Consider the following 24,581-nt stretch of genomic DNA (forward strand, 5'->3'; position numbering starts at 1 on the left):
TTAAAGGAAAATAGGGCGCTGGAAAACCTGGAATTTTCAGATCAAGGGATTTTTTCGAAAGCTTACTTAATTTTTTTTAAGTAGTTGTAAAGCAGCTTTATATTACTGTATTTAACAATTTTCTAGAAAAATTTTTTTTAACTGAAAATGTAACTATTTTATTTGTTTGTAGTAAATTTTAGTTAATTTTTTGGCGATAATACAGATTTATTTTTAAAAAAATTAATAAGGATTCTTCTTTCAATGTCTCTAGTAGCTTAAGGGAAAACAGAACTGTTTTGTTTAAATTTTGTTTTTTAACTGAAAATATAACTATTCCAATTGGATATTCCATAATTTTCGTTGAAAATTCATCTCTATGGTTGAATATCAATTTTTTAACTAAAAATCTATTCAATTTTTGTTTGAAAAATTATCTATTTTAGTTGAAATTGCATGTTTTTTTAAATAGAAATGAATCTTCTTGGCTGAAAATTCAGTAATTTTAGATAAAGATTAATCATTTCAGTTGAATAGTCCATCGTTTTATTTAATAATTGTTTTTTTTTTTTTTTTTTTTTGGTTGAAAAAGTATCTTTTTCAGTTGAAAATTCGCCTTTTATTAGAAACTAATCTTTTTTTTTATTGAAAATTAATCTTTTTGGTGTAAAATTCAACCATTCCAGTTAAAGATTCATAATTTTATTTCAAAATTCGTCAGACAGGTGAAAAATTCATTTGTTAAATTGAAATTCAACAATTTAGTTCACAATTGGTCTTTTTTTAGTTAAAAATTAAACTATTTTGTTGAAAAATCATGTATTTTCTTAAAAAATCGTATTTTTTGCAGTTGTAAAAAAATTTAAATTTTGTATTAAAAATTAAAGTATTCCCATTAAATATTCATTATTTTAGCTAAAAATTAGTTCTTTTGGTTGAAAGTTACTGTTTTGTTGAAAATTCAGGAGAACCTTGAATTTGAATTTTTCTTTTTTTTAAGTCGAGGAATTTTTTGGAAAACGTGCTTAATTTTTTGGTTTTTTAATCGCAATCTAAATTTTAGATGATTCTCTGATAATAATACAGATTTTTTGGAAAAAATGAAAAAGCATTCTTCTTTCGATGTCTCTAGTAGCTTAAGGGAAAAGCTCCGGACTGAGAATAAGGAAATTTTCTTTCAGAAAAAATTTTATTTAAAACATTTTTCATTCATGGCTGCTTCTAGCCTGCAAAAACGTTAAGAATTTCTCTTATTCTCTGTTAATAATACAGATTTCTGAAAAAGGATTCTTTTTTTCGATCTCTTTAGTAGCTTAAGGGAAAATCGGGCGTGTTTCCTACCTGGAAATAGTGAAATTGACCGGGAATTTTCATATACGCCTGAAAATATCAGGGATGTTTTAAAACTCTTTTTTAAAAGTTTTTTTGGTTTGAAATTAATTTGTTTTAACTGAAAATGTAACGATTCTTTTTTTTTTGTAAATTGATCGTTTTTAGTTGAAAATTCAAGTTTCTGGTTCAAAATTCATGTATTTTGTTGAAAAAATAATGATACAAAATATTAATCTTCGTTTTTCAAAATAAATTAAAAATTAAAATCTGTTTTGAAATACACATTTGTTGCTTTAGAGTTCGAATTTTGTTTATTTTACTAACCGTGACCATTTAACAATTTTGTGGAGAATTTTTTTTTTTGTTTGAAATTAATTTTTTTCACTGAAAATGTAACTATTTTATTTGTTTTTAATAAATTCGCCGAAAAAAATGTTTCTCAATTAAAAATTCAACTTATGTTGAAAAATTGTCTTTTGATTGAATTTAACTAGTTTATTTAAAAAATTAATTTTTTTAGTTGAAGATTCATCATTTAAATTGAAAATTTATCTTCCTGATTAAAAATCCGTTTTTTCTTTGGCTGATAATTAATTTGTTTTTTTAGTTGAAATTTGTTTTCAACTGAAAATTTAACTATTCCAATTGAATATTCTATATTTTTTGTTGAAAATTCATCTTTATGATTGAATATCATTTTTATTGAATATCATTTTTTTAATTCAATAAAAATTTTTTTTTTAAGTCGAGGTATTTGATCGAAAACGAACTTTTTTCAAAATTGCAATCTAAATTTTCTGTAATTCTCTGATGACAATACAGATTTATTGGGGGGAAAAAATAAATAAAGATTCTTCTTTCGATGTCTCTAGTAGCTTAAGGGAAAACAGAACTATTTAATTTAATTTTTTGTAACGAAAAATTTATTTATTGCAATTAAATATTTCATAATTTTAGTTGAAAATTGATCTCTTTGGTTGAATAACAATTTTTTAACTAAAAATTTAACTATTCAATTTTCGGTTGAAAAATTATCTATTTTAGATGAAATTGCGTGTTTTTTTCAATAGATCTTTTAAATAGAATTTTTTTAAATAGTAACGTAATAAGAATGATTTTTCATTTGTAAAATTATCTTTATATTACTGTATTTAGCAATTTTATTTAAAATTCTTCTTTTTTTTTTGGTTTCAAATTAATTTGTTTAAATGAAAATGAAACTATTTTATTTGCTTTTAGTAATTTGATCATTTTTAGTTAAAAATTCAAGTTTCTGGTTACAAATTTTATATAATTTGTTAACAATTCATCTCTATGGTTGGATATCAATTTTTTAATTTAATAATAAATTTAATTTAAAAACAGGGTACTTATTTTTGATCATGTCAAAATTCAAGTTTTCATTATTTTTGTAATTCATATCAATTTAAAAAAGTAATATCTACTTTATATAAATTATATTTTTATTTATCAAGATATTATTTATCTTTTGTTTATTACAGCACAGTACCAGATTTCAAAATATTTCGAAGATTTTAAACGATTTCAAATATTTAAATGATTTCAAACGAATACGAAAATATTTCAAAGATGTTAAACTGATTCCAAAGGGTTCAACTATTTGAGAAAATTTCAAAAGATTTCAATAATTTTAAACTAATACAGAAGATTTCACAAAGATTAAAAATAAGCTTTCACAAATCTTCCATTAAAATTTCAAGGATTTCAAATATTTTACAAAAATGTAAAAAATTGCCAAAATATATGACAGAAATTTCAAAATTTCACAAAGATTTTAAGTACTTCAAGAGGTTTCAAGAAATTCGCAAATATTTAACGGATTTCAAAGACAGCTTATGTTCGCAAAAATTCAATGTTCCTCAACTTTTGAGCGTTTAAATGAACGAAATATTTTTATTTTACCCATAAATATTGTTCCAACTACAATGTAAATGATGAATTATAATTCTTTTCCCATAATAAATTATTTACAATATAAATTAAGAAACATTTTAGCACTTTTCGTGGTTTGCAGTCATCATTAAAAAATTTCCTAGAAAAACTTGACTCTTTGACTTGGAAAACCTGGAAAATGCCTTGAATTCCGTTCCTAAATTTCGGTGGACATCGGAGAAAAAAATGGTCCTTAGTTGCAGCTGTTGTTCTCAACGGTCCTTAGGTACTCTCGTTATTCGGATAATGAAGAGTCCAGTTTACGTCGCGCGTTTAATACTTGTGCAAATGTCCACTTGTAAAATACAAATAAAGTGCTGCAAGTTCTGTGGCGCTATAAGCTTCCCAGTGAACAAAAAACGATGAAAATCCCAAGAACGTCCTTGGTGCGTTCCTAGGACGTCCAATGTCAGAACAACCAACCTCTAATGTCCTGAAGGCGTCTTAGAAACATAGGACGTCCTCAGGACATCTTTGGTGTCGACATAGGACGTCTTAAAAGCATCCCTAGATGTTCAAAAGGCATATTTCAAAATACGTCTTAGGGATATCCCGAAGAGGTCTCTACGACATCCTTAATTTTTGTGCCCAGTAGACACAAAACCACGGACGTCCTTGGTGCGTTCCTAGGACGTCGAATGTCAGCACAATCAACCTCTAATGTCCGAAAGATGTCTCAAAGACATAGGACATTCTCGGGACATATTTTGTGCTGACATATGTCGTCTTAAGAGCATCCTTAGGACATCCTTAATTTTTGGGCCAGTATACACAAAACCATGAACGTCCTTGGTGCGTTTCTAGGACGTCCAATGTCAACACAATCAACCTCTAAACTCCTAAAGATGTCTTAAAGATATAGGACGTTCTCGGGACATCTTTTGTGCTAACTTAGGACGTCTTAAGAGCATCCCTAGGATGCTCAAAAGACATATTTTAAAATACGGCTTAAGGATATCCCGAAGACGTCTCTAAGACATCCTTAATTTTTGCTCCCAGTGATTACAAAACCATTAATATCCTTGGTGCGTTTCTAGGACGTCCAATGTCAGCACAATCAACCTCTAATGTTCTAAAGGCGTCTTAAATGCATAGGACGTTCTCGGGACATCTTTGGTGCTGACATAGGACGTCTTAAGAGCATCCCTAGGATATTCAAAAGACATATATTCAAAAAGACGTCTTAGAGATGTCCCGAAAACGTCTCTAGGACATCCTTAATTTTTTTACCTACTGTGCACAAAATCATGTATATCCCAAGAACGTCCTCGGGTCGTTTCTAGGACGCCCAATGTCAGTCATATCAACGTCTCAAAGACGACCAATGTCCTAAAAACGTCTTAAAGATGTAAAACGTCTCGAGACATCTTTTTTTATGCGGAAATAGGACGTCGAAAAGACATATTTCACAAGACGTCTCTAGAACATTCTTAATTTTTGTTCATCCTCGTTTGGTTGAAAATGAACGTGTTTTTTTGAGAATTTAGCAGTTTGCTTGAAATATTTTAATTCTCTTGAGAGAAAAATCTTTCATAGTCAAAATTTTTACTTATGTTGAAAAATCGTATTTTTTGGTTGGATTTAACTGTTTTTTATTAAAAATTAAAATCTTTTTTGGTTCAAGTAGTTTGTTAAAAATTAATTTTTTGGTTGAAGGTTCATAATTTTATTTAAAAATGTATCTCTCGTTAAAGACTGTTTTGATGAGATTTGTGTTTTTTTTATTGTTGAAAATTAATTTTTAACTGAATATTTAAATAACTATTCCAATTGAATATTCCGTCATTTTAGTCAGAAATTCATATTTTCACCTAAACATCAGTTATTTTAACTCAAAATTTTACTACTCAATTTTTCTGGGACTTTTCTTTTTTTCTTGAAAATTTGACAATTTCAGTTAATTATTCATCATTTTATTTGAAAATTTATCGTTTTCGTTATAAATTTCACTATTTCAGTTAAAGATTCATCATTTCTTTTAAATTCATCACTGCTCAAAAATGTAACATTTTTTTAATTAGTTTTTTGTATGAAAATAATAATTATCTTCACTGAAATTGTAACTATTCCAATTGAATATTCTATCTTTTTTTCTCAAATTAATCCCTGGTTGAAAATTACATTTTTTTAACTGGAAATTTAACTATTCAATTTTTGGCAAATAATTCTCCCTTTCTAGTTAAAAATTCATCTTTTTGGTTAAAAATTTAACTATTAACGTCTCGTAATTTTAGTTAAAAATTCATATTTTTCCTTGGAAAATTTAACTATTTTATTAAAAATTAATGTTTTTTTGTCGAAAATAATTTTTTGTTATACTGCAAATGTAACTATTTCATTTGTGGTTCACAATCAATTTGAAAATTGATCTTTTTGGTTAAAAATAAAACTAAACATGTTGGAAAGTTTGGTTGAGAAGTGAATTTCTTTGTTTCAAAATTCAACTATTTGGTTGAAAATTAATCTTTTCTAGAAGAAATTCTTTTTATTCTTGTATCATTTTAAATAATGGGAAATATTTGAATGGGTCCGTAATGTAAAAATTTATCCCTGGAACAAATTTATGATACCTGGAAAAACTTGGAATTGTCAGGGAATGTCGCACATCCCAAGAACGTCCTTGGGTCGTTCCTAGGACGTCCAATGTCGGCACAGTCAGAATCGAATGTCCTAAAGACATAGGACGTTTTCAGGACGTCTTTCGTGACATCAGACGTCTTAAGAGCATTCCAAGAATGTCTAAAAGTCGTCTTAGAGATGTCTGAGAGCTGTCTAAGAGATGTCTTAGAGATGTCTCTAGGACATCCTTCGTTTTTTTTCCCCGCTAGGTTGTTTCGTTACATTTCCGGTAGTTTAGTGATACTTTTTATCTTTTCTTTCTTCCCGTTTATTTCACTTGGTACTATCGACTTTTGTCTTTCTGCCCGGGTCTCGATCGTGCCTCGTTTAATCCTCGAGCCTTATGCAAATTCAGCCGTAAAGCCGTTTCACGGCTAATCGGCCGATTGTCGTCGATTTCAGGGTGAAAATGGCAACGGGAAAGGTCCGAAGGGGTAACGGAAAAGCATTCAGAAATTTCGATCATGAACCATGAACTTCGCGAAACTCGATTTTCAGAAGAGCCTATGTGCTACGGTCGAGTCGTTAACGAGGGTGTAGAGAGAATGGTGATTTCCTCTGCGTACGTGCATCGCCATTCTGATATTTTCAGTCCTAGATTCCACAGTCAAATGTTTTAATCGAGATTCCGCTATTGAGGATTACTTCCTACAATATTACCTTTATAGGATTTCTGCGCAATTTAACTAACTGGAGAACGCGAGCATTTCGTGACTAGTAACATTCAGCTTCCGTTTTACAAGAATTGAATTTTTTTGATCAAATTAAGTCAGGATTTTAGTAGATGAATACACGTAAAAAGTTTTGACGACTAGTGAAAAACTTTATGCAAAAGTGGGCAAAAAAATTAAGGAGGTCCTAGAGACGTCTTCGGGACATCCCTAAGACGTCTTTTGGATATTCTTAGGAATGCTCCTAAGACGTCCAATCTTAGTAAAAAGGATGTCCCGAGAACGTTATATGTCTTTAAGACATCTGTAGGACATTAGAGGTTGATTGTGCTAACATTGGACGTCGCAGGAACGCACCAAGGACGTCCGTGGTTTTGTGTCTACTGGGTACAAAAATTAAGGATGTCGTAGAGACCTCTTCGGGATATCCCTAAGACGTATTTTGAAATATGCCTTTTGAACATCTAGGGATGCTTTAAAGACGTCCTATGTCGGCACCAAAGATGTCCCGAGGACGTCCTATATCTTTAAGAAATCTTTAGGACATTAGACGTCTTAGATATGTTGATTCGGCTGACATTGGACGTCCTAGAAACGACCCAAGGAAATTCTTGGGATTTTAATGGTTTTGTTCCCACTGAAGTTTCTCTGTCAACCTAAATTCCCCTCTATCTTTTTTAATTTCAACGTCCGTCTTTCTTTATCTCTTTGTTAAACTAAATTAAAGTGTATCTTTTTCAATCCAGTCTTTATCTCATCCTATCATTTGTATATCCACATCAATCTTTTTCTATCTCTTTCCCAATCTAACTTCAAGTATATCCTTTTTAATCCTCATTTATCTATCTCATCCTATCATTTATCTGTCCACGTCAATCTTTTTCTATATTTTTGTTAATCTAAATTTACATCTATCTCTCCCAATCCCCTCTTCTCTATCTCACCCTATCCTTTTTCTATTCACGTCTATCTTTTTCAATTCACTTTTCTTTACTCAACCTATCCTTTGCCTATTTAAGTCAATATTTTTCTATCTCTTTGTCAATATAAACTCATATCTATCTTTTTCAATATCCTTTTCTCTATCTCATTCTATCCTTTGCCTATCCACGGAAATCTTTTTCTATCTCTTTATCCATCTAAATTCACGTCTATCTTTTTCAATCTCCTCCTTTCTGTCTCTTTCTCTCCTTCATCTATTTATGTCAATCTTTTTCGATCTGTAAATCTAAATACACGCCTTACCCTTTGAATCCCTTCATTTTTATCTCATTCTATCCTTTGTCTATTCCTGCAAATCTTTTCCTATATCTGTCAATCGATATTCCCGTCTATCTTTTTTAATCTCTTCTCTATCCTAAATCCTATTTAAACCTAATCCTATTTAACGTCCAAGAATCAAGTTATTGTATAGAATTCCTAAAAATAAAACCAAGATTCCAACGAGAAAATTTGGAGAACGACGATTAAATGTTCCTATTCTAATTTGGAAAAAGATCCTGAAAAAAATTTTTTTGGACAAAGATAAAAAAGTGGAAAGTAAAATGAGTCTTTTCCCTTTTTTATTTTTGTCAAAAAAAAAACTTTTTTTGAAAATTTTCGTTTAGAGGATTTTTTTTCAAATTAAAAAAGGAACATTTTATATTGGTTGTCCAAATTTGATAGTTGAATTCTTGATCTTATTTTTAGGAGTTCTATACATTAACTGTTTTATTCAGTATTTCTTTTATATTTCCTTTTTAACTTAACTATTCCAGTTGAACTATTCCAGTTGAAGGTTTATCGGGTCAGTTGAAAATTCATTTCCTTGGTTGAAAGCTTAACAGCATTGTTGAAAACTTTTTTTATAAATTAATTTTCTTTCAACTGAAAATGCAACTGTTCTATTTTTAGTTGAAAATTTACATTTTTAGTTTAAAATTCAATTTCTTGTTTGAGGTTGATAATTTTGGTTATGAAGATCATTTCAGTTGAAATTTAATTTTTTTAATGAAAATATAATTTTTCTAATTAAAAGTTCATCATTCTGTTTGAAAATGGAACTATTCCATTTTTTATTTAAAACTACTGGGATAAAAGTTTTTAAAAAATATATAAAAAATTATTATTTTTTTTTTAGAAATTTGAACTATTTTTATAAAAATTCGCTTTAATTTTTTAAAACTAAAATACAACTTCCAATGTCGGTTAAAAATTAATATTTTTTAGTTGAAAATTCTTCTTTGTTAAGAAATGAATCTTTTTGGTTAAAATGTTCTCTTTTTTTGTTTAAGCTGCAACCGTTTGGTTCAGAATTAACTTTTTTGTTGTTGAAAATCAAAACTATTTTGATAAAAATTTGCCCTCTTTTTTTAATGAAATTTTATGTTTCTGAATTTAACATTTTTCTTTTTTGTTAGAAAGCTAATCTTTTTGGTTGTAATTTCCAGTTCTTTTTTAACGGTAACTATTAGATTAAAAATAAACTTTTTTCTCAAATTTAACTATTTACCAAAAAATCTTTATTTATTCAAAATTCGTCTTTTTGGTTGGGAAATTCAACTTTTGGGTTGAAATACTTTGAACAAAAATTATTTGTGGCTTTGTTGAGAATTCATCATTGAAAATTCTTCACTAAATTCGTCTATTCGGCAGATAATCAATATTTTCGGGTTGAAAATTCACATGTTTTTTAGAAAATTCACCTTTCTGGTTCAAACTCGAACTTCTCTGTTAAAAAATATTTTTTGGCTTGTAGATTTCTAATTTTAATTAAACATTCATCCGCTCGGTTGAAAATTCGACTTGTTTGTTGGAAGTTCGTTTTTTCTTTGTTAAAAATGAATGTTTTTTACTAAAAATGTATCTTCAATTTTTTTAACTAAAAATTGAACTATTTACTTGAAAATTCGTTTTTTCATTTGTTAAAAACTCATCTTTCTGATTAAGAATTCGTCTTTATAGGTTGAAAATTCAATAATTTGATTGACGATTTAACAATATTTTTTAAACTTTAGTTATTTTGTTTGAAATTAAACTCATTAGGTTAAAATTACCTTATTTTGTTGTAAATTCATTTTTGTCTTGGTGGTGAAATATCAACTGTGATATTTTTAGTTTACAATTCATGTTTTGGTTAAAAATTCAACTTTTTTGGTGAGAGAAGTATTGGATCCAGCACTTTTTTCGCGAAAAACTATTAGATTTCCAATACTTATTCGCGAAAAAAGTATTAGGACCAATACTTACCAATACTTCTTTTTCATGAGGAAAGCAGCATGAAAAAAACAAACCTAAGTGGGAATCACGAACGGTTACCCATCCGAGTGCTGACCGCGCCCGTCCGTGCTTAACATTTGAGATCTCTCGGATTGAAGAATCACCATCCAGCTACTGCCGTCGGTTCCTGCACTTATCAGTATTTTTTGCGAATTAACACAAATTACTGAAATCTACTGAAGTTTCTCTTCTTTACGGACATCTATCAGATCAGATTGCAAACATTCGTTGAGCCGAAACCGGAATGGAGGTCGTTAATCGGAAGCAGGAATCGTATAAATCTTGTTCTGTTTTTCGAGAAGAGCAAATGTTAGATTGGAAGGGCGAACGATAGGTCGACAATTACCGGTGATTCCCGGGAGAAGAGGTTGGAACCTATCGTGCCGGAAGCCGAACGACATGTCCTGCCATGTCGGTTTTCCGTTTTCCGGAATTAACGAAGCACACCGGAATTATTGGACGACCGTTAACGCTTTGCAGAGCCGAAATATCGCCTCACTGCGCGCACCTGAGTAGCGGCCGAAATAAATTTTTCCGTGTTTTTCTACATCCCTCGCGTTTTACCCCCTTTTTATTCAGGCACCCCCGAAACACACAATTCTGCCTGACCGTTCGACTGTACAGAGACGCATATCAATGCCACGAATGACCAGTTTATGCGGGTTGTTTTCACAAAGTACAATTCAAATTAAAATATTTCCCTTTGTTTTAATGGAAATATATTTCCGTTTTCTCTTTTGAAAAGTAAACATTTTGCTGAAAAGTAATCATCGTGGCTAAAATGACCACTTTTTTTAGTAAAACTGCAATTGTTTAGTTTAAAATGAACTTTTTGTTTGATAATTTTTTTAATTAATTTTTGTTGATTGAGAGCCTGGCCAAATCTTTTTTAATAAAAAACAAATTATCTCGTAGTAAAAAAAATACTTTGAATTTTAGGTTTAAGTTTATACTAAATTGTTGAATTTTCAAGTTAAAAAAGACATTTTTTAAAAATAATTAAATTAAAAAAAATTAATTCAGGTAAAAATACTTGAATTTCTAAAAGTATGATAAACACGTTCGCAAAATAGTTGAATTTTACACCACCTAGCTAAATTTTCAATCCAGGACATTAATTTTCTAAAAAAAAAATAATTAAAAAAGCATGGATTTTCAACTATGGAATAGATACTTAAATTTTTTTAAATTAAAATTTAATAAAAAGAAAAAGAATGATACACAAGAAAAACAGTTAAATTTTCATATAAATAGTTTAATCTTCAACCAAATAAATTATTTTTTTAACAAAATAGTGGAATTTTTTATTTAATTTTTTTTTTAGCAAATTGTTCAAATTTCAGACATTTTTTTCTTACAAAACTGTTGAATTTTCAACACGAGAATATAAATTCTTGACAACAACATTATTTTCAGACCAAACAGTTTATTTTTTAACAATATAATTTAAATTTTCACAAAATAGTTGAATTTTTTATCACATGGCAGAATTTTAAATCAAAAACATTAATTTTCTACCGAATAATGAAATATACCAAAAAAACATGGATTTTCAACTTGTGAAGGCTAAATTTTCAATCAAAAATAAAATAAATTTTCAACAATTAATGGAATAGATAAATTTTTGTATCAAAATTAACTTTTTACCAAAAATTGATTTTCAAGAAAAAAAGTTAAATTTTTAACTCGAGAATATGAATTTTTAACAAAAAAAATTAACTTAGGACCACATAGGTAAATTTCTAAAAATATAATTACAATTTTTTAAACAGTTGAATTTTTCACCACATATCGGAATTTTCAATCAAGAAGATTAATTTTCTACAAAAAGGCGAATTAAAAAAAATAGAATTTTCAACTGGTGAAGGATAAATTTTCAATACAAAATGGAATACATACTTGCATTTTTATTAAAAATAAATGAACTTTAAAACAATTATTGTCAACAAAAACAGTCAAATTTTCATATGAATAGTTTAATCTTTAAAGAAATAATTTTTTTTACAAAATAATATTTTATTTTTTAATAATACAATTTAAATTTTCACAAAAAATTAAAAATTTTAATCAAGAACATTAATTTTGAAGGCTAAATTTTAAATAAAAAATAGAATACTTAAATTTTTATATAAAAAATTAACTTTTAACCAAAAAATGATTTTCAAGAACAACAGTAAGCAAATAAAATATTTATCTTACATAATAGTGGATTTTTTTAAACAAATATTTTTCTTTTCTACAGGATTTTTAAATTTTGAACCAAGAAATATGACTTTTCTACTATAAAAAATGAATTTTCAATTCAAAAGGACAAATTTTCAACAACCAAAAAAAAAAAGATTATTTTCATATACAAATCGATGGATTAAAAAAAAATTATTTCAAAGATTAAAGTTTTCACAGATTATTGGAACTTTTTAGCACATATCTGAATTTGCAATCAAGAACATTGAAATTGTACCGTAAAACAAATTGAAAGAAATCTTCGTTTCTGAATTTCATGCAATTTTGAAACATAAGACGATCAGTCACATTGTTACCTTTTTATGAATTTCATAGAATTGTGAAACAAAAGAGACAAATCATATTTATCATTTTACCCATTTTTACCAATTTTTTAAAATGGAATAAAATTAATTAATGGGAATGAATAAATAATGGAATTGAAATTAAAATTTTTCGAAACCATAATTTTTACCAATCATATTCAGAAACAAGAAACAGTGTGATTGATCGTCGTATGATTTAGAATGTTTTGAAATTTATAAATAAGTAACAATGTGATTGATCGCAACATGTTTCACAATTGTATGAAATTCATTAGCAAGTAACAATATGATTGAACGTCTTATGTTTCGCAATTGTATGAAATTTATAAAAGAAACGCAACAAATAGATTGATAGTCGAATGTTTTAGAATTACAAGAAATTCAAAAACAAGTAATAATGTGATTGATCGTCTTATGTTTCACAATTTTATAAAATTCATAAGCAAGTAACAATGTAATTAATCGTCTATTGTTTTAGAACTGCAAGAAATTCAGAAAAAAGTAACAATGTGATTGATCGTCTTATGTTTCACAATTTTATGAAATTTAAAAGCACGTAATAATGTGATTGATCGTCTCATGTTTCAGAATTTTATGAGATTATTAAGGAAGTAACAATGTGATTGATCTCTGTTATTTCAGAATTGTATGAACTTAATTTAAAAAGTCAGAATGTGATTGATCGTGTTATGTTTTACAATTCTACGGAATTAATAATCAAGTAACAATGTGATTGATCGTCTTATGTTTCAGAATTTTATGACATTATTAAGCAAGTAACAATGTGATTGATCTCTTTTGTTTCACAACTGTATGAAATTTATAAAAAAGTAACAAATTGATTGATAGTCTAATATTTTAGGATTGCAAGAACTTCAGAAGCAAGTAACAATGTGATTGATCTCTTTTGTTTCACAACTGTATGAAATTTATAAAAAAGTAACAAATTGATTGATAGTCTAATATTTTAGGATTGCAAGAACTTCAGAAACAAGTAACAATGTGATTGATCGTCTTATATTTCAGAATTGTATAAATTCAATTTTATAAAAGTCACAATGTCATTGATCGTCTTATGTTTCACAATTCTACGGAATTCACGAGCAAGTAACAATGTGATTGGTCGTCTTATATTTCAGAATTGTATAAAATCAATTTTATAAAAGTCACAATGTCACTGATCGTCTTATGTTTCACAATTCTACGGAATTCACGAGCAAGTAACAATGTGATTGGTCGTCTTGTGTTTCATAATTGTATGAAATTCTGAAGCAAATAACAATGTGATTAATCGTCTTATGTATCACAATTGTATGAAATTAAAAAGCACGTAACAATGTGATTAATCGACTAATGTTTTAGAATCGCAAGAAATTCAGAAACAAGTAAAAATGTGATTGATCGTCTTATATTTCAGAATTGTATAAAATTAATTAAAAAAGTCACAATGTGATTGATCGTCTTATGTTACACAATTCAACGGAATTCATAAGCAAGAAACAATCCGATTGATCGTCTTATGTTTCATAATTGTATGAAATTCATTAACAAGTAACAATGTGATTGATCTTCAATTAAAAAAATTAAAAAACAGATTTTGCGGATTGGTTACGTGCAAAGTAATCGCTTGCAGCAAATTATATAAAAAGTTTCGTTTCACCACGATACCAGTTCTACTAATGGTATAATGTCATCTTGAATAGAAATTCTGCACTCGCCACTTAATAACCGCAGGCGACGCAGTAAGGAATTCAAACTTATAATTGCAACCAACTTTAAATCCAGCATCGAAATACGACAAGTGCCGAATCTTCTTCATTAATCAGAATTTAAATTTCAATATTTTATTACATTTAGCGTCAGATTTTACCAAGATTACAAATTAGTTTGAAATCTAGTTTTAATAAGAAAATGTCTGGAATAGTAATCTGATATAATAATTTATTTAGAATTGAGTTCTTATAAATCTACATTTGAAAAGAAATATCACTGAATTCTAAAATAATGAAATATTATTTGAGATTGTTTAAATAAAGTAAGTATATATAGAACTTTGGTCGAAATTTTTAATTATAAAATCTTCCTGATATATATTTTTCTTTTTATAGGACCCCTTCTTTTCCCTATTTTCGAAATTTTTTCCTTTTTTTTAATGTACGATATTTGAAGATACAATTGTTAATTTTTTTCTCTGGAAAATTATTCTGTAATAAAACTAGAATATGCTGCCGTAAGGGAAAGCTTTTTTTAACTTTGAAAATTATCTATTATAATTTTTTTTAAGTTTTAATTATTTTATACTAAGCTATTTGGGATTGAAAACAAATCTTTAGAGCTGAAATATTTTTTCGTTGAATCTATACAAATTGAATATTATTCTACAACTATATACAAAAATTAAATATTTTATTGAAGACAAATTAAAAAATGTATAGAATTTAAACAATTAAAAAATTGAACATAATATTGAATTAATTCAAAGATTTATCAAAGTTAAAAAAATAAAGAAACCTCAACTATTCTTTGAGGCAAACATTTATGAATAAATTAAAATTGTTTAAATATATTTCGGCGCTTAAAATTAAAGAATGATAATTTTGTGATAATCAACAATTTCTAGACACTCTAAATTCAACTATATCAGTATATATTATATTTATTATAATTATTTAAAATTTAATAATATGCGACTAACAATATTTATGAAAAGTAATTTTTTAAATTATTATTTAATTCGTTTCGAACATTTTTAGTATGCTTTATATTGGAAAAAGTGATGGATTTTTAAATAGTTTAGGTTATTAGTATTAGAAAATAAAAATCCACGATCGAATTTATGTTAACTTTTTTTTTTAAATTTATATAATGATTTAATTTATATTCATGGAGTTTTAAATGATTTCTTTGTATTTTAATGGGTTTTACGATTTCAAGTGGATTTAACAATTCGACGAAATTTAAACGAATTTCTCGAGAACTATAGGAAATAAATGAAATTGTATTTTGAGGGATCTATATGGATTTAAGAGTTTCATGGATATTAAGGACATAAAGAAATTCCAAAAGATTGAAAATGTTTCTAATTATTTTAACAGTTTTCAAAGAATTTCAAGAGATTTCGTTTTAACAACTTTCAGAAATCTTAATATTGAAAAATTAATTTAAATGGGTTTTTAAATAGTTTATGTTTTTAATGTTAGAAAATAAAACCCCAGATAAAAAATACATCATTTGTATAAAAACACGACCACTTGGTTGAAAAGTTAATTCTTTTGTTGAAAATAAAACTTTTTTATCCAAAATTTAAGAAATTCATCCTTTGGCATGAACATTTAAACATTTGTTGAAAAATTTATCTATTTTGCTGAAAATTCATCTCATTTGATTAAAAGTCCAACTTTTTGGTTGAAGATTCATAATTTTATTTTGAAATTCTTTTATGTGGTGGAAACTTTAATTATTTTGTTCAAAATTCATTTTTTTCTGGAAGATTAATTTTTCATCTGAAAATGCACCTATTCCATTTTTGGTTACAAATTAATTTGATTAAATTGAAAATTTAAGTACTTGGGTAAGAGTTGAGCCACTTTGTTGAACATTTATTTTTTTATTGTTAAAAATGCATCTTTTTTGGTTGAAAATTAAACTATTCAGTACAAAAATGGATTTTTTTGTTTGTTTAAAAATTCATGTAGTTTATGGAAAAATCGCCTTTTGTAGTCAAATATTAATCTTCTTTGTCAAGAATTCATCTTATTATTTTCAAATTTATTTATTGGCATCTTTAATTCCAATTTTTTTTTTCATCTAAAATTGGACTATTTTATTTTTGTTTAGAAATTTTTTTCTTTAGTTAAAAATTCATCCTTTTCTTTAAAATTTTAACTATTTAGCTTAAAATGAATTTTTTTGGTTGTAGACTCATAATTTCGTTAAAAAATTCTTTTGTGTTTTGGAAACTTGAACTATTTTGTTAAAAATTAATTTTTTCCCTGAAAATTAATTTTTTAACTTAAAATGCACCTATTTCATTTTTGCTAAAAAATTAATTTTTTTTTGTTGAAGATTTATCATTTGATTTAAAAATTCGTCTCTTTGCTTGTAAATTTAAATAGTTTGCTTAAAATTCGCCTTTTGTGATACAATATTAATCTTCCTGGACAAAAATTCATCTTTTTAGTTGAAAATCTATTTATTTTGTTGTAAACTTAATTAATTAAGAATATTACAAAAAATTTGACTGGTTGCTTATATTTTTTTTTAATTTGATTATTTAGTTGCAAATTAATGTTTCTCTGTTGAAAGTTACCTTTTTTTAATTTTAAGTTTTCGGTTTGCATATTGAATTGTCTTAACAATTTTTCTGTTTGTATTGAAAATTCAATTTTTAGTAATTAAATTTTTAATCGTAAATTCATATTCAGGGTATTGTGGAACGTTAAAAATTTTTTTGTTATCCAGTTTTATTTTGCAAATTAAATTTATCCTTTTTTTAATTATAAATTATTATTTAGGGCATTGTAAACATTTAAAAATGAGTATAATCTTTATTTCAAGAATAAAAATTCCCACGTGTGTATATATCAAGGTGTCTTGCATTACATGTAATGTACCTGCCAGTAACAGCGTCAGACATAATATACTATGTCTAGTGGCTACGTTCGATAGTGCTTATCATGTTTCCTATATCATCAATTTTCCAAAAATTCGAAATTTGAAATACATTTACATTTTCGTATTTTCCTTACAAATGGCTATAGTCAAGGTTTCATTAATTTTAAAATTTAACTGTTTTGTAATTCAATTTTTTGGTTGAAAATTCATTTGATTAAATTGATAATTCAACTACTTTATATATTTATTTTTTTGTAGACTTTTTTTAGTTTAAAATTTCACGATTAAGTTAAACATTCAATTCCTTGTTTGAAAATGAAACTATTTTGTTTAAAAGTTAGTAATTTTTAGTTGAAAATGTATGTAGTTAACCTAAAATTTACCTTTTGTAGTAGAATATCAATCTTCATGGTCAAAAATTCATCTTTTTAGTTGAAAATTCATTTATTTGTTTTTGTAAACTTAACATATTTGTTGAAAATTCGTTTTTGCTTGTTAAATATTCATTTATTTTTTATGAAAATCCAACTATTCCATTTTTGGTGGTAAATCTATTTTTCTTATTTGAAAATTCATCTTTTTGTTTGAAAATTCAACTATTTTGTTATAAATTCTGTTTTTTGGTTGTTGAAAATCCATCTAGTTTACTGGAAATTCGCCTTTTGTGGTAAAATATTAATCTTCTAGGTGAAGAATTCATCTTTTCAGTTAAAAATTCATTTATTTGGTTGCGAACTGAAACAATCGGTTATGAATTCGTTTTTATAAATTAAAAATATTGGAAATATTATTATTTTTAATTGAAAAATGATTTTTTTAAATTCAAATTCAAATTAAAATATTATAAATTAAAATATTGTAAAATCTGAACCAATCTCTATAAGAAAAATCATATTTAGATCAACTTGAAATTTAAATTCAGTTTGAAGTTACTCTCATATTAATCTTTTCAAAAATAGAACATTTTTTTAAATATGCAACAATTCTATAATGAAAGAAGATTATATGGTTTAACCAAGAAATATAATTTGTCAAACAAAAAATATTTTTAAAATATATTTTTTTAGTTTAGAATTAAACTTCTTGGTAGCAAATTTTTCTATCTTGTTGCAAATTGTTCTTTTTTGAAAGAACATTAATCTCCTTAGTTGAAAATTTCTCTTTTTTTAATTTCGAATTCAATTAATTTGTTGAAAGTTGGTCTTATTTGTCAATATTTCGATTCAATTTCATCAAAAAGTTCTTGAAAGAATAAAATATTTCCTCTACAAAAATTTTGATCTTTTTTAGTTAAAAATTCTTGTATTTTTTTAAAAATTGATCATTTTAGTTCAAAATTTACCTTCTTTGGCTATAAATTCAAATTTTTCGTTGAAGTATTCTTTTTTTTCTAGTTGAAAATTCATGACGTCTTTTTTTTGTAGAAAATGAAACCTTTTGGTTGAAAGTTTCTGCATTTCGTAAAATCCTTTTTAGTAGAAAATTTATCGCACTTATTTAAAATTTTATGCATTTCTCTGAACAAATAAAATATCTCTTTTATAAAAAGTTATATATTTTTAAATCAAAAATTGATGTTCTGGTGAATAATAAAATCAACAAAGTATCAATGCTTTTGTTCAAAAATTATCTTTTTTTTGTTTGAAAATTCAAATTTTCTAATTGTCAATTCAACTGTTTGTTGAAAAGTTCTTGTATTTGTTTGAAAATTCATTATTTTATTTGAAAATCAATCTCCCAGTTGACTTTTTTTTGTCGAAAATTCTTATATTTTTGGAAAGTTTGTTCTTTTCAGGTAAAAATTAAAATTTTTGCTTACAAATTTATATATTTTATTGAAAATTAATTTTTTGTAGAAAGTTTATCTTATTGGTACAACATTATTTTTTATAGTTTTTAAATTTAACTAGTTGGTTGGAAGTTGAACTTCTTTTTTGATTTTTGATTATATTTAAAAATGTCTTATATTTTGTTCAAAATTCGTTTTCTTTGGAAGAAAATTAATTTTCTTAGTTGAAAATCATCTTTTTCGGTTGTAAATTCAACTACTTAGTTGAAAGTTGAACACACATATTTTTTCAATTCAGTATTTGGGTTCAAAATTCTGTTTTTTTTGTGTGTGTTTATTTTTGAAAATTCGGTTTCTCGGTTGATTATGGACAGAAATTCGTATTTTCGTTAGAAAATTAATATCCTTAATTAAAAATTAAGCTTTTCGGCTATAAATTTATTTCTCGGTTAAAACTTGAACTTCTTTCTTCAAAATTATTCTGTTTTAGTTGACAATCTTTTTTTTTGTTTAAAAATTCTCGTATTCCATTTTTAATTAAAATTTATATTTTTTAGTTGAAGATTAAACTTTTCTTCCAAAAATTCCACCTTTTAGTAAAATGCATGTATTTTGTTGAAGATTTTTTTGAATTTTAACTGTTTGGTTGAACATTTCTGAATTTTCTTATAATTCTTTTTGGCAGAAAATTTGTCTTCTTGGATGTTATTTCATCATTTTTGGCTTTAAATTTAACTAGTTGATGGAAATTTGAAAATTTTATTATTATTTTTTTATTTGAAAACTAAACTTTTTGGTTAAAAATGCTTTGATTCCATTTTTCAATAAAATGTATACTTTTTAGTTGAAAATTACACTTATATGGCTGAAAATTCCTCCTTTTATTTTAAAATACATGTATTTTGTTGAAGATGTTTTTTTTAATTTGAACTTTTTGGTTGAACATATTTGTATTTTGTTAAAATTTTTTTTGGCAGTTGGTTGAAATTTAAACATTTTTCTTAGAATTTTTTTTTATTTGAAAATCAAACTTTTTGGTTGAAAATTATTTTATTTTTATTAAATTTCTTCTTTTTTGGTGGAAAAGTAATCTTCTCGGTAAAAAATTCATCTACATGGTTGAAAGTTGAATTGGTTGCTTAATATTTCGACCCAATTTGACAAAAGTTCGCTTGTTTTTTATTAAAAATAAATAATTTTTAATAACAAACTCCACTTTTTTTGTTGAAAATAAATAATTTTTTTTCCAGGATTCAATTTTTGTTGTTAAAATAATACATTATGCAACAAGGGGCGAAAGAAGCAGATTTTTCCCGCGGGCGGGTTGACTGCCCAATCGAGAAGATTTTTTCCGAGTTTGCGTTTACCGCCCTCGCTTCGCTCTGGCAGTAATCACCGCAGGGACGACCATTCTCACGAGGGCAGTAATTACACGAGGGAAAAATCTTTTTTCGTCCCGTGTTGCATATATTATTTTTATTCCACTCCCGACCGTGGCCACCTTTTGGTCGAAAAAAGCGGGTCCGACGCATTGCTCGCGCCTCGAATTCTGATCGACTAATTTTTACATTCGCCTTACAAATTTCACTTTGGCCACACAAATTCTACTTTCGCCTCGCTAATTTTACTTTCACCCCGCTAATTTTATTTTTGCCCCGCTAATTTTACTTTCGCCCCACAAATTCGACTTTTGTCCCGCAAATATTACTTTCGCCCCGCTAATTTTACTTTTGCCCGTCTGATTTTACTTTCGCGCCGCTAATTTCACTTTCGCCCCGTAAATTTCACTTTCGCCCCGCTGATTTTACTTTCGCACCGCTAATTTCACTTTCGTCCAGCTAATTTTACTTTCGCTCCGCTGACATTACTTTCGCCCCGCTAATTTCACTTTCGCCTCACTAATTCTACTTTCGCCCCGCAAATGAGGTTTGCGGCAAATATATGCTACTTTCGCCTCTATCATAAGGGGCAAAAGGTGGCGATTTCGGTCGAGCAATCATCATTTTTTTTAATTAAAGAAATTTAAATGAGATTAAATTATAATTTAAAATTCTCATCTTCGGTTTAAGTACACATGTTTGGCTTGCGCAGTGACCTTTCCACAACAGAATTTCCAGTTCTAATGCCGTTTTAAATTTGTATGGATAAAACTTTCAAAAGCTGACGAAGATATTGAAAAGTGAAGAGTCTAAAGTTAAAAGGACTTGGTGAAAACGTGTTGGAAGTTGGTCCCGCTCTTTCTATACGGATAAAAGCAATCTTTGACGAAAACAATCTTCGAAGTCAGATTCAGAGTCAGATTCAGAGTCTCCGTCTACTAAACTCGGCCCCGCTCTTAGTAGAAAATATCGCTCGTCGGATGGAACTTCTCCAATAATCTCATCTTCTCCGATTATTATCAGAATTCGAAAGCGAGCCCGCAATTATCGCTCGGGGGTGAAATTGCCACCCTTTTGGGTCCGAGTGGAGTTGATCGAGTTTACCCGGATGGTATTACGTCTTGTATGTTGGTACGAGCAGTTGAGTTCGATGTGGAGGAGTTCCACTGGCTGGCTTGCAGTCACGCGCTCAAAACTTTATACCGAATTCAAAATGAGGGCTTCGATATTAAAGGAAGATTCAAGGAGGTGGGATGCATCCAACCTATCTCCCTATTGCATCCACTGGGTGTTCAATATTTCATCGAATATATGGGCAGATGAAAATCAACTGCCGGATGTAAATATTTTAATTCCATGCATACTTCTGGTCAAAAATAGGACCAGGAGAAGGAATTTTCCCAATTGGGTGAAAAGATACTAGCGAGGGAACTTTTCAAAGTTTATTTTAAACTTTGAGTACAGAAAGAAACTATTGGTTGTCGAATTTCGTACTATAATATTTATTTTTATAAGAGCGATTTTTCAACAAATAAGAATACTTTTTAACAAAATTGTTGAATTTAGAAAAAAAACCAGGCGTACTTTAAAACAAATAGTTGAATTTTTAAACCAAGAAAATAAATTATTTACCAAAGAAAGCGCATGTCCAACGATGTAGTTGAAATTTACAAGGAAAGAAATCAATTTTCCACTAAATATGTAACAGTTAAATTTTCAACTAAAATATATAATTTTCAACTAAAAAAATATAATTTTCAACGAAAATTAGGGATTTTCAAATAAACTATACAAATTTAAAGTTAAAAAATAATATTTTAACCAAAAATGAAGGATTTTTCAACAATAAAATTAATATCTTCGAATTTTAATCATATCATTAAATTTTTAACAAAGATGATTAATTTTATACTGACAAACACGAATTTTTAATACAGTTCTTAAATTATTAACTGAAAAAAATTTCATAAAAAATGGACTAGTTAATTTTTCAAGGGAAAAATTAATTTCCAACCAAAACAAAAAGTAAATTTCAATAAAAATTATGAATCTTCAACTTTAATAATTACTATTATCAATTAAAATTAATCTTCAACCAACAAAAGGCCTAAAAATATTATTTTTAATCAAAATTGCTGAGTAAGATTTTAAAAAATTAGCGAACTTTCAATCAAATAGTTGAAATTTGTAAAAAAAAAGATTTTTCAACAATTTATATAAAAATGGCTAATATTTCAGTAAAAAAATTATATTAAAAAAAATTAATTTTAAACAAAATATTACCGTTTTTAGCCAAAAAGACGATTTTTCAAGTAAAATCATGAATATTCAATAGAAATAGTTAATTTGTAAGTTTAAAAAAAAATCCGACCAATAGACACCGATTTTTCAACATAATAGTTAACATTTCAACCAAAGAGATGAATTCTTAACTAAAATGAAAAATTTCCAACCAAAAATTTATTTTTAAGCAAATTGTCAACGAAAAATGTAATAGTTAAATATTCATCAAAAAAGATAAATTTTCAACCAAAAATGGAACACTTACATTTTCAATGGAAACATTAATTTTTTACTAAACAAATGAATTTTCAGCAAATGATGTAATTTTTAAGCAAAGAAATAAACTTTCAACTAGAGTGATGCACATCCAAAAAAAAATACTTTTGAACAAAGCAATTCAACTTTTAACCAAAAAGCTTAATTTTTAACCAAGTAGTCGAATTTTAATGTAAAAAGAATCAATTTAAAAGCAAAAACGGAATAGTTAAATTTTCAGTTAAAAAAATTAATTTTAAACCTAAAAAACGAATTTTTAACAAAATAGTTCAATTTTAACAAAAAATATGTATTTTCAAGTAAGAAGATTAATTTTATACCAAAGAAAATGAGTTTTTAAACAAATTTTTGCTAAAAATAAATTAGTTGAATTTAAAGAAGAAGAAATGATTTTTTCATCAAACCAGTTTATACTAAAATCAAGAATCTTCATCCAGAAAAATGAATTTTTAACTTTCAGGGAAGTATTTAAATTTCCAAATAAAAAATATCAATTTAAAAAAAAAATTTCAACAATATAGTTTAATTTTCAACCAATGACATTTAACTTTGAAAAAATAGACCAATTTACAAATAAAATTTTTTTAACAGTATAGTTTCATATTAAATAAAATAATTAATTTAATTCACAACCTAAGATAACGAAATTAAATTAAAAACATTTTTTTATAAAACAAAATCCAATTTTGATCAAAATAGTTAATTTAAAAAAACGAGATTATTCTTCATATACACGGATGTATTTCAAACCAAAAAATTTATTTTAAACAAAGTGGTTCAACTTTTAACTAAGATTAATTTTCTACCAAAAAATAAAAAAAAAATTTTCAACAAAGCACATGAATTTTCAATTAAAAAATCTCAATGTAAGATAAAAAATGGAATATTTACATTTTTAGTTTAAAAAAATATTTCTCAACAAAAAACTCACGTATTTTCAACTAAGAAGATGAATTCTGAAGCGAAGAAGATCGTTTTTTTCCAAAAAGACGAATTTTTAATAAAATACATGAATGGTCAACCAAATAGTTGAATTTTTAACTTAAAAAAATAAATTTACTGTTTAAAATAAAATAGTTAAATATATTAGCCAAAAAATGAATTTTTAGCTTATAAAATTTATGTATTTAATCTCTCCCTTTTACGGGTTTGAGGGCCACCGCTCCCTGTACATATATTTACAATTCCATCCTTAGTCTAACTTAACTACTACTTATATTCTACTCTTTCGCATTACGCAGGATAAACAATAGTAACAGTAGTGATATTAATTCCTAAAATGAGCGAGCTTCCAGGGCTTCCGTTTCCTCTTACCATAAAAAAATGCACTTTCCACGATATTAAAAACAATTTTCGTTTTTTACTGTCCCTTTTCAGGATCACCCGTTTGGCTCTGCCCTACTCCCTTGCTTTCCCTTACTTCATCCAACTTCTTCATCCACATCACACCCTGTCCACTACCATCCAAGATCCATCTTACACACTCATCCACACTCAACTGTCCCTCTTCCTCTCCTGTACATCTCTCTAACACATGTGCCCATGACTCCATTTCGTATCCACATACTCTGCATAAATTCTCCTCTTCATTCATCCAATATCTGCATGCTCTCACTCCTTCTCCCATTCTGAACCGTACAACGCTACTCCATTTTTCTTCCTTTTTTATTTTTTGCAGATATTCTGGTTCCGTCAACCTTTTGACCATCATACACCATCTATTGTACCTCGAATCTATAATCTTTGTCCATCTCTCTTCTCCTTGTTTAACCAATAACTCTAACTCAATGTCCTGCCACTCCATAACCCCTTCTCGAATATTACATACCCTTCTCATTTTTCTCCTTTCTACCTCCCATTTTGAATTTCCCACATTACC

General features: G+C 27.1%; 1 protein-coding gene across 1 annotated transcript in view; it reads right to left on the reverse strand.

The window, feature by feature from the left end:
• Positions 1–24,581, reverse strand: part of LOC117181045 (prolyl 4-hydroxylase subunit alpha-1) — a 561,792-nt gene that overhangs the window by 143,043 nt on the left and 394,168 nt on the right. The gene's annotated exons all lie outside the window — the stretch shown is intronic.

Source organism: Belonocnema kinseyi, chromosome 10, assembly GCF_010883055.1.
Source record: "Belonocnema kinseyi isolate 2016_QV_RU_SX_M_011 chromosome 10, B_treatae_v1, whole genome shotgun sequence".
In the NCBI taxonomy this organism is placed as follows: domain Eukaryota; kingdom Metazoa; phylum Arthropoda; class Insecta; order Hymenoptera; family Cynipidae; genus Belonocnema; species Belonocnema kinseyi.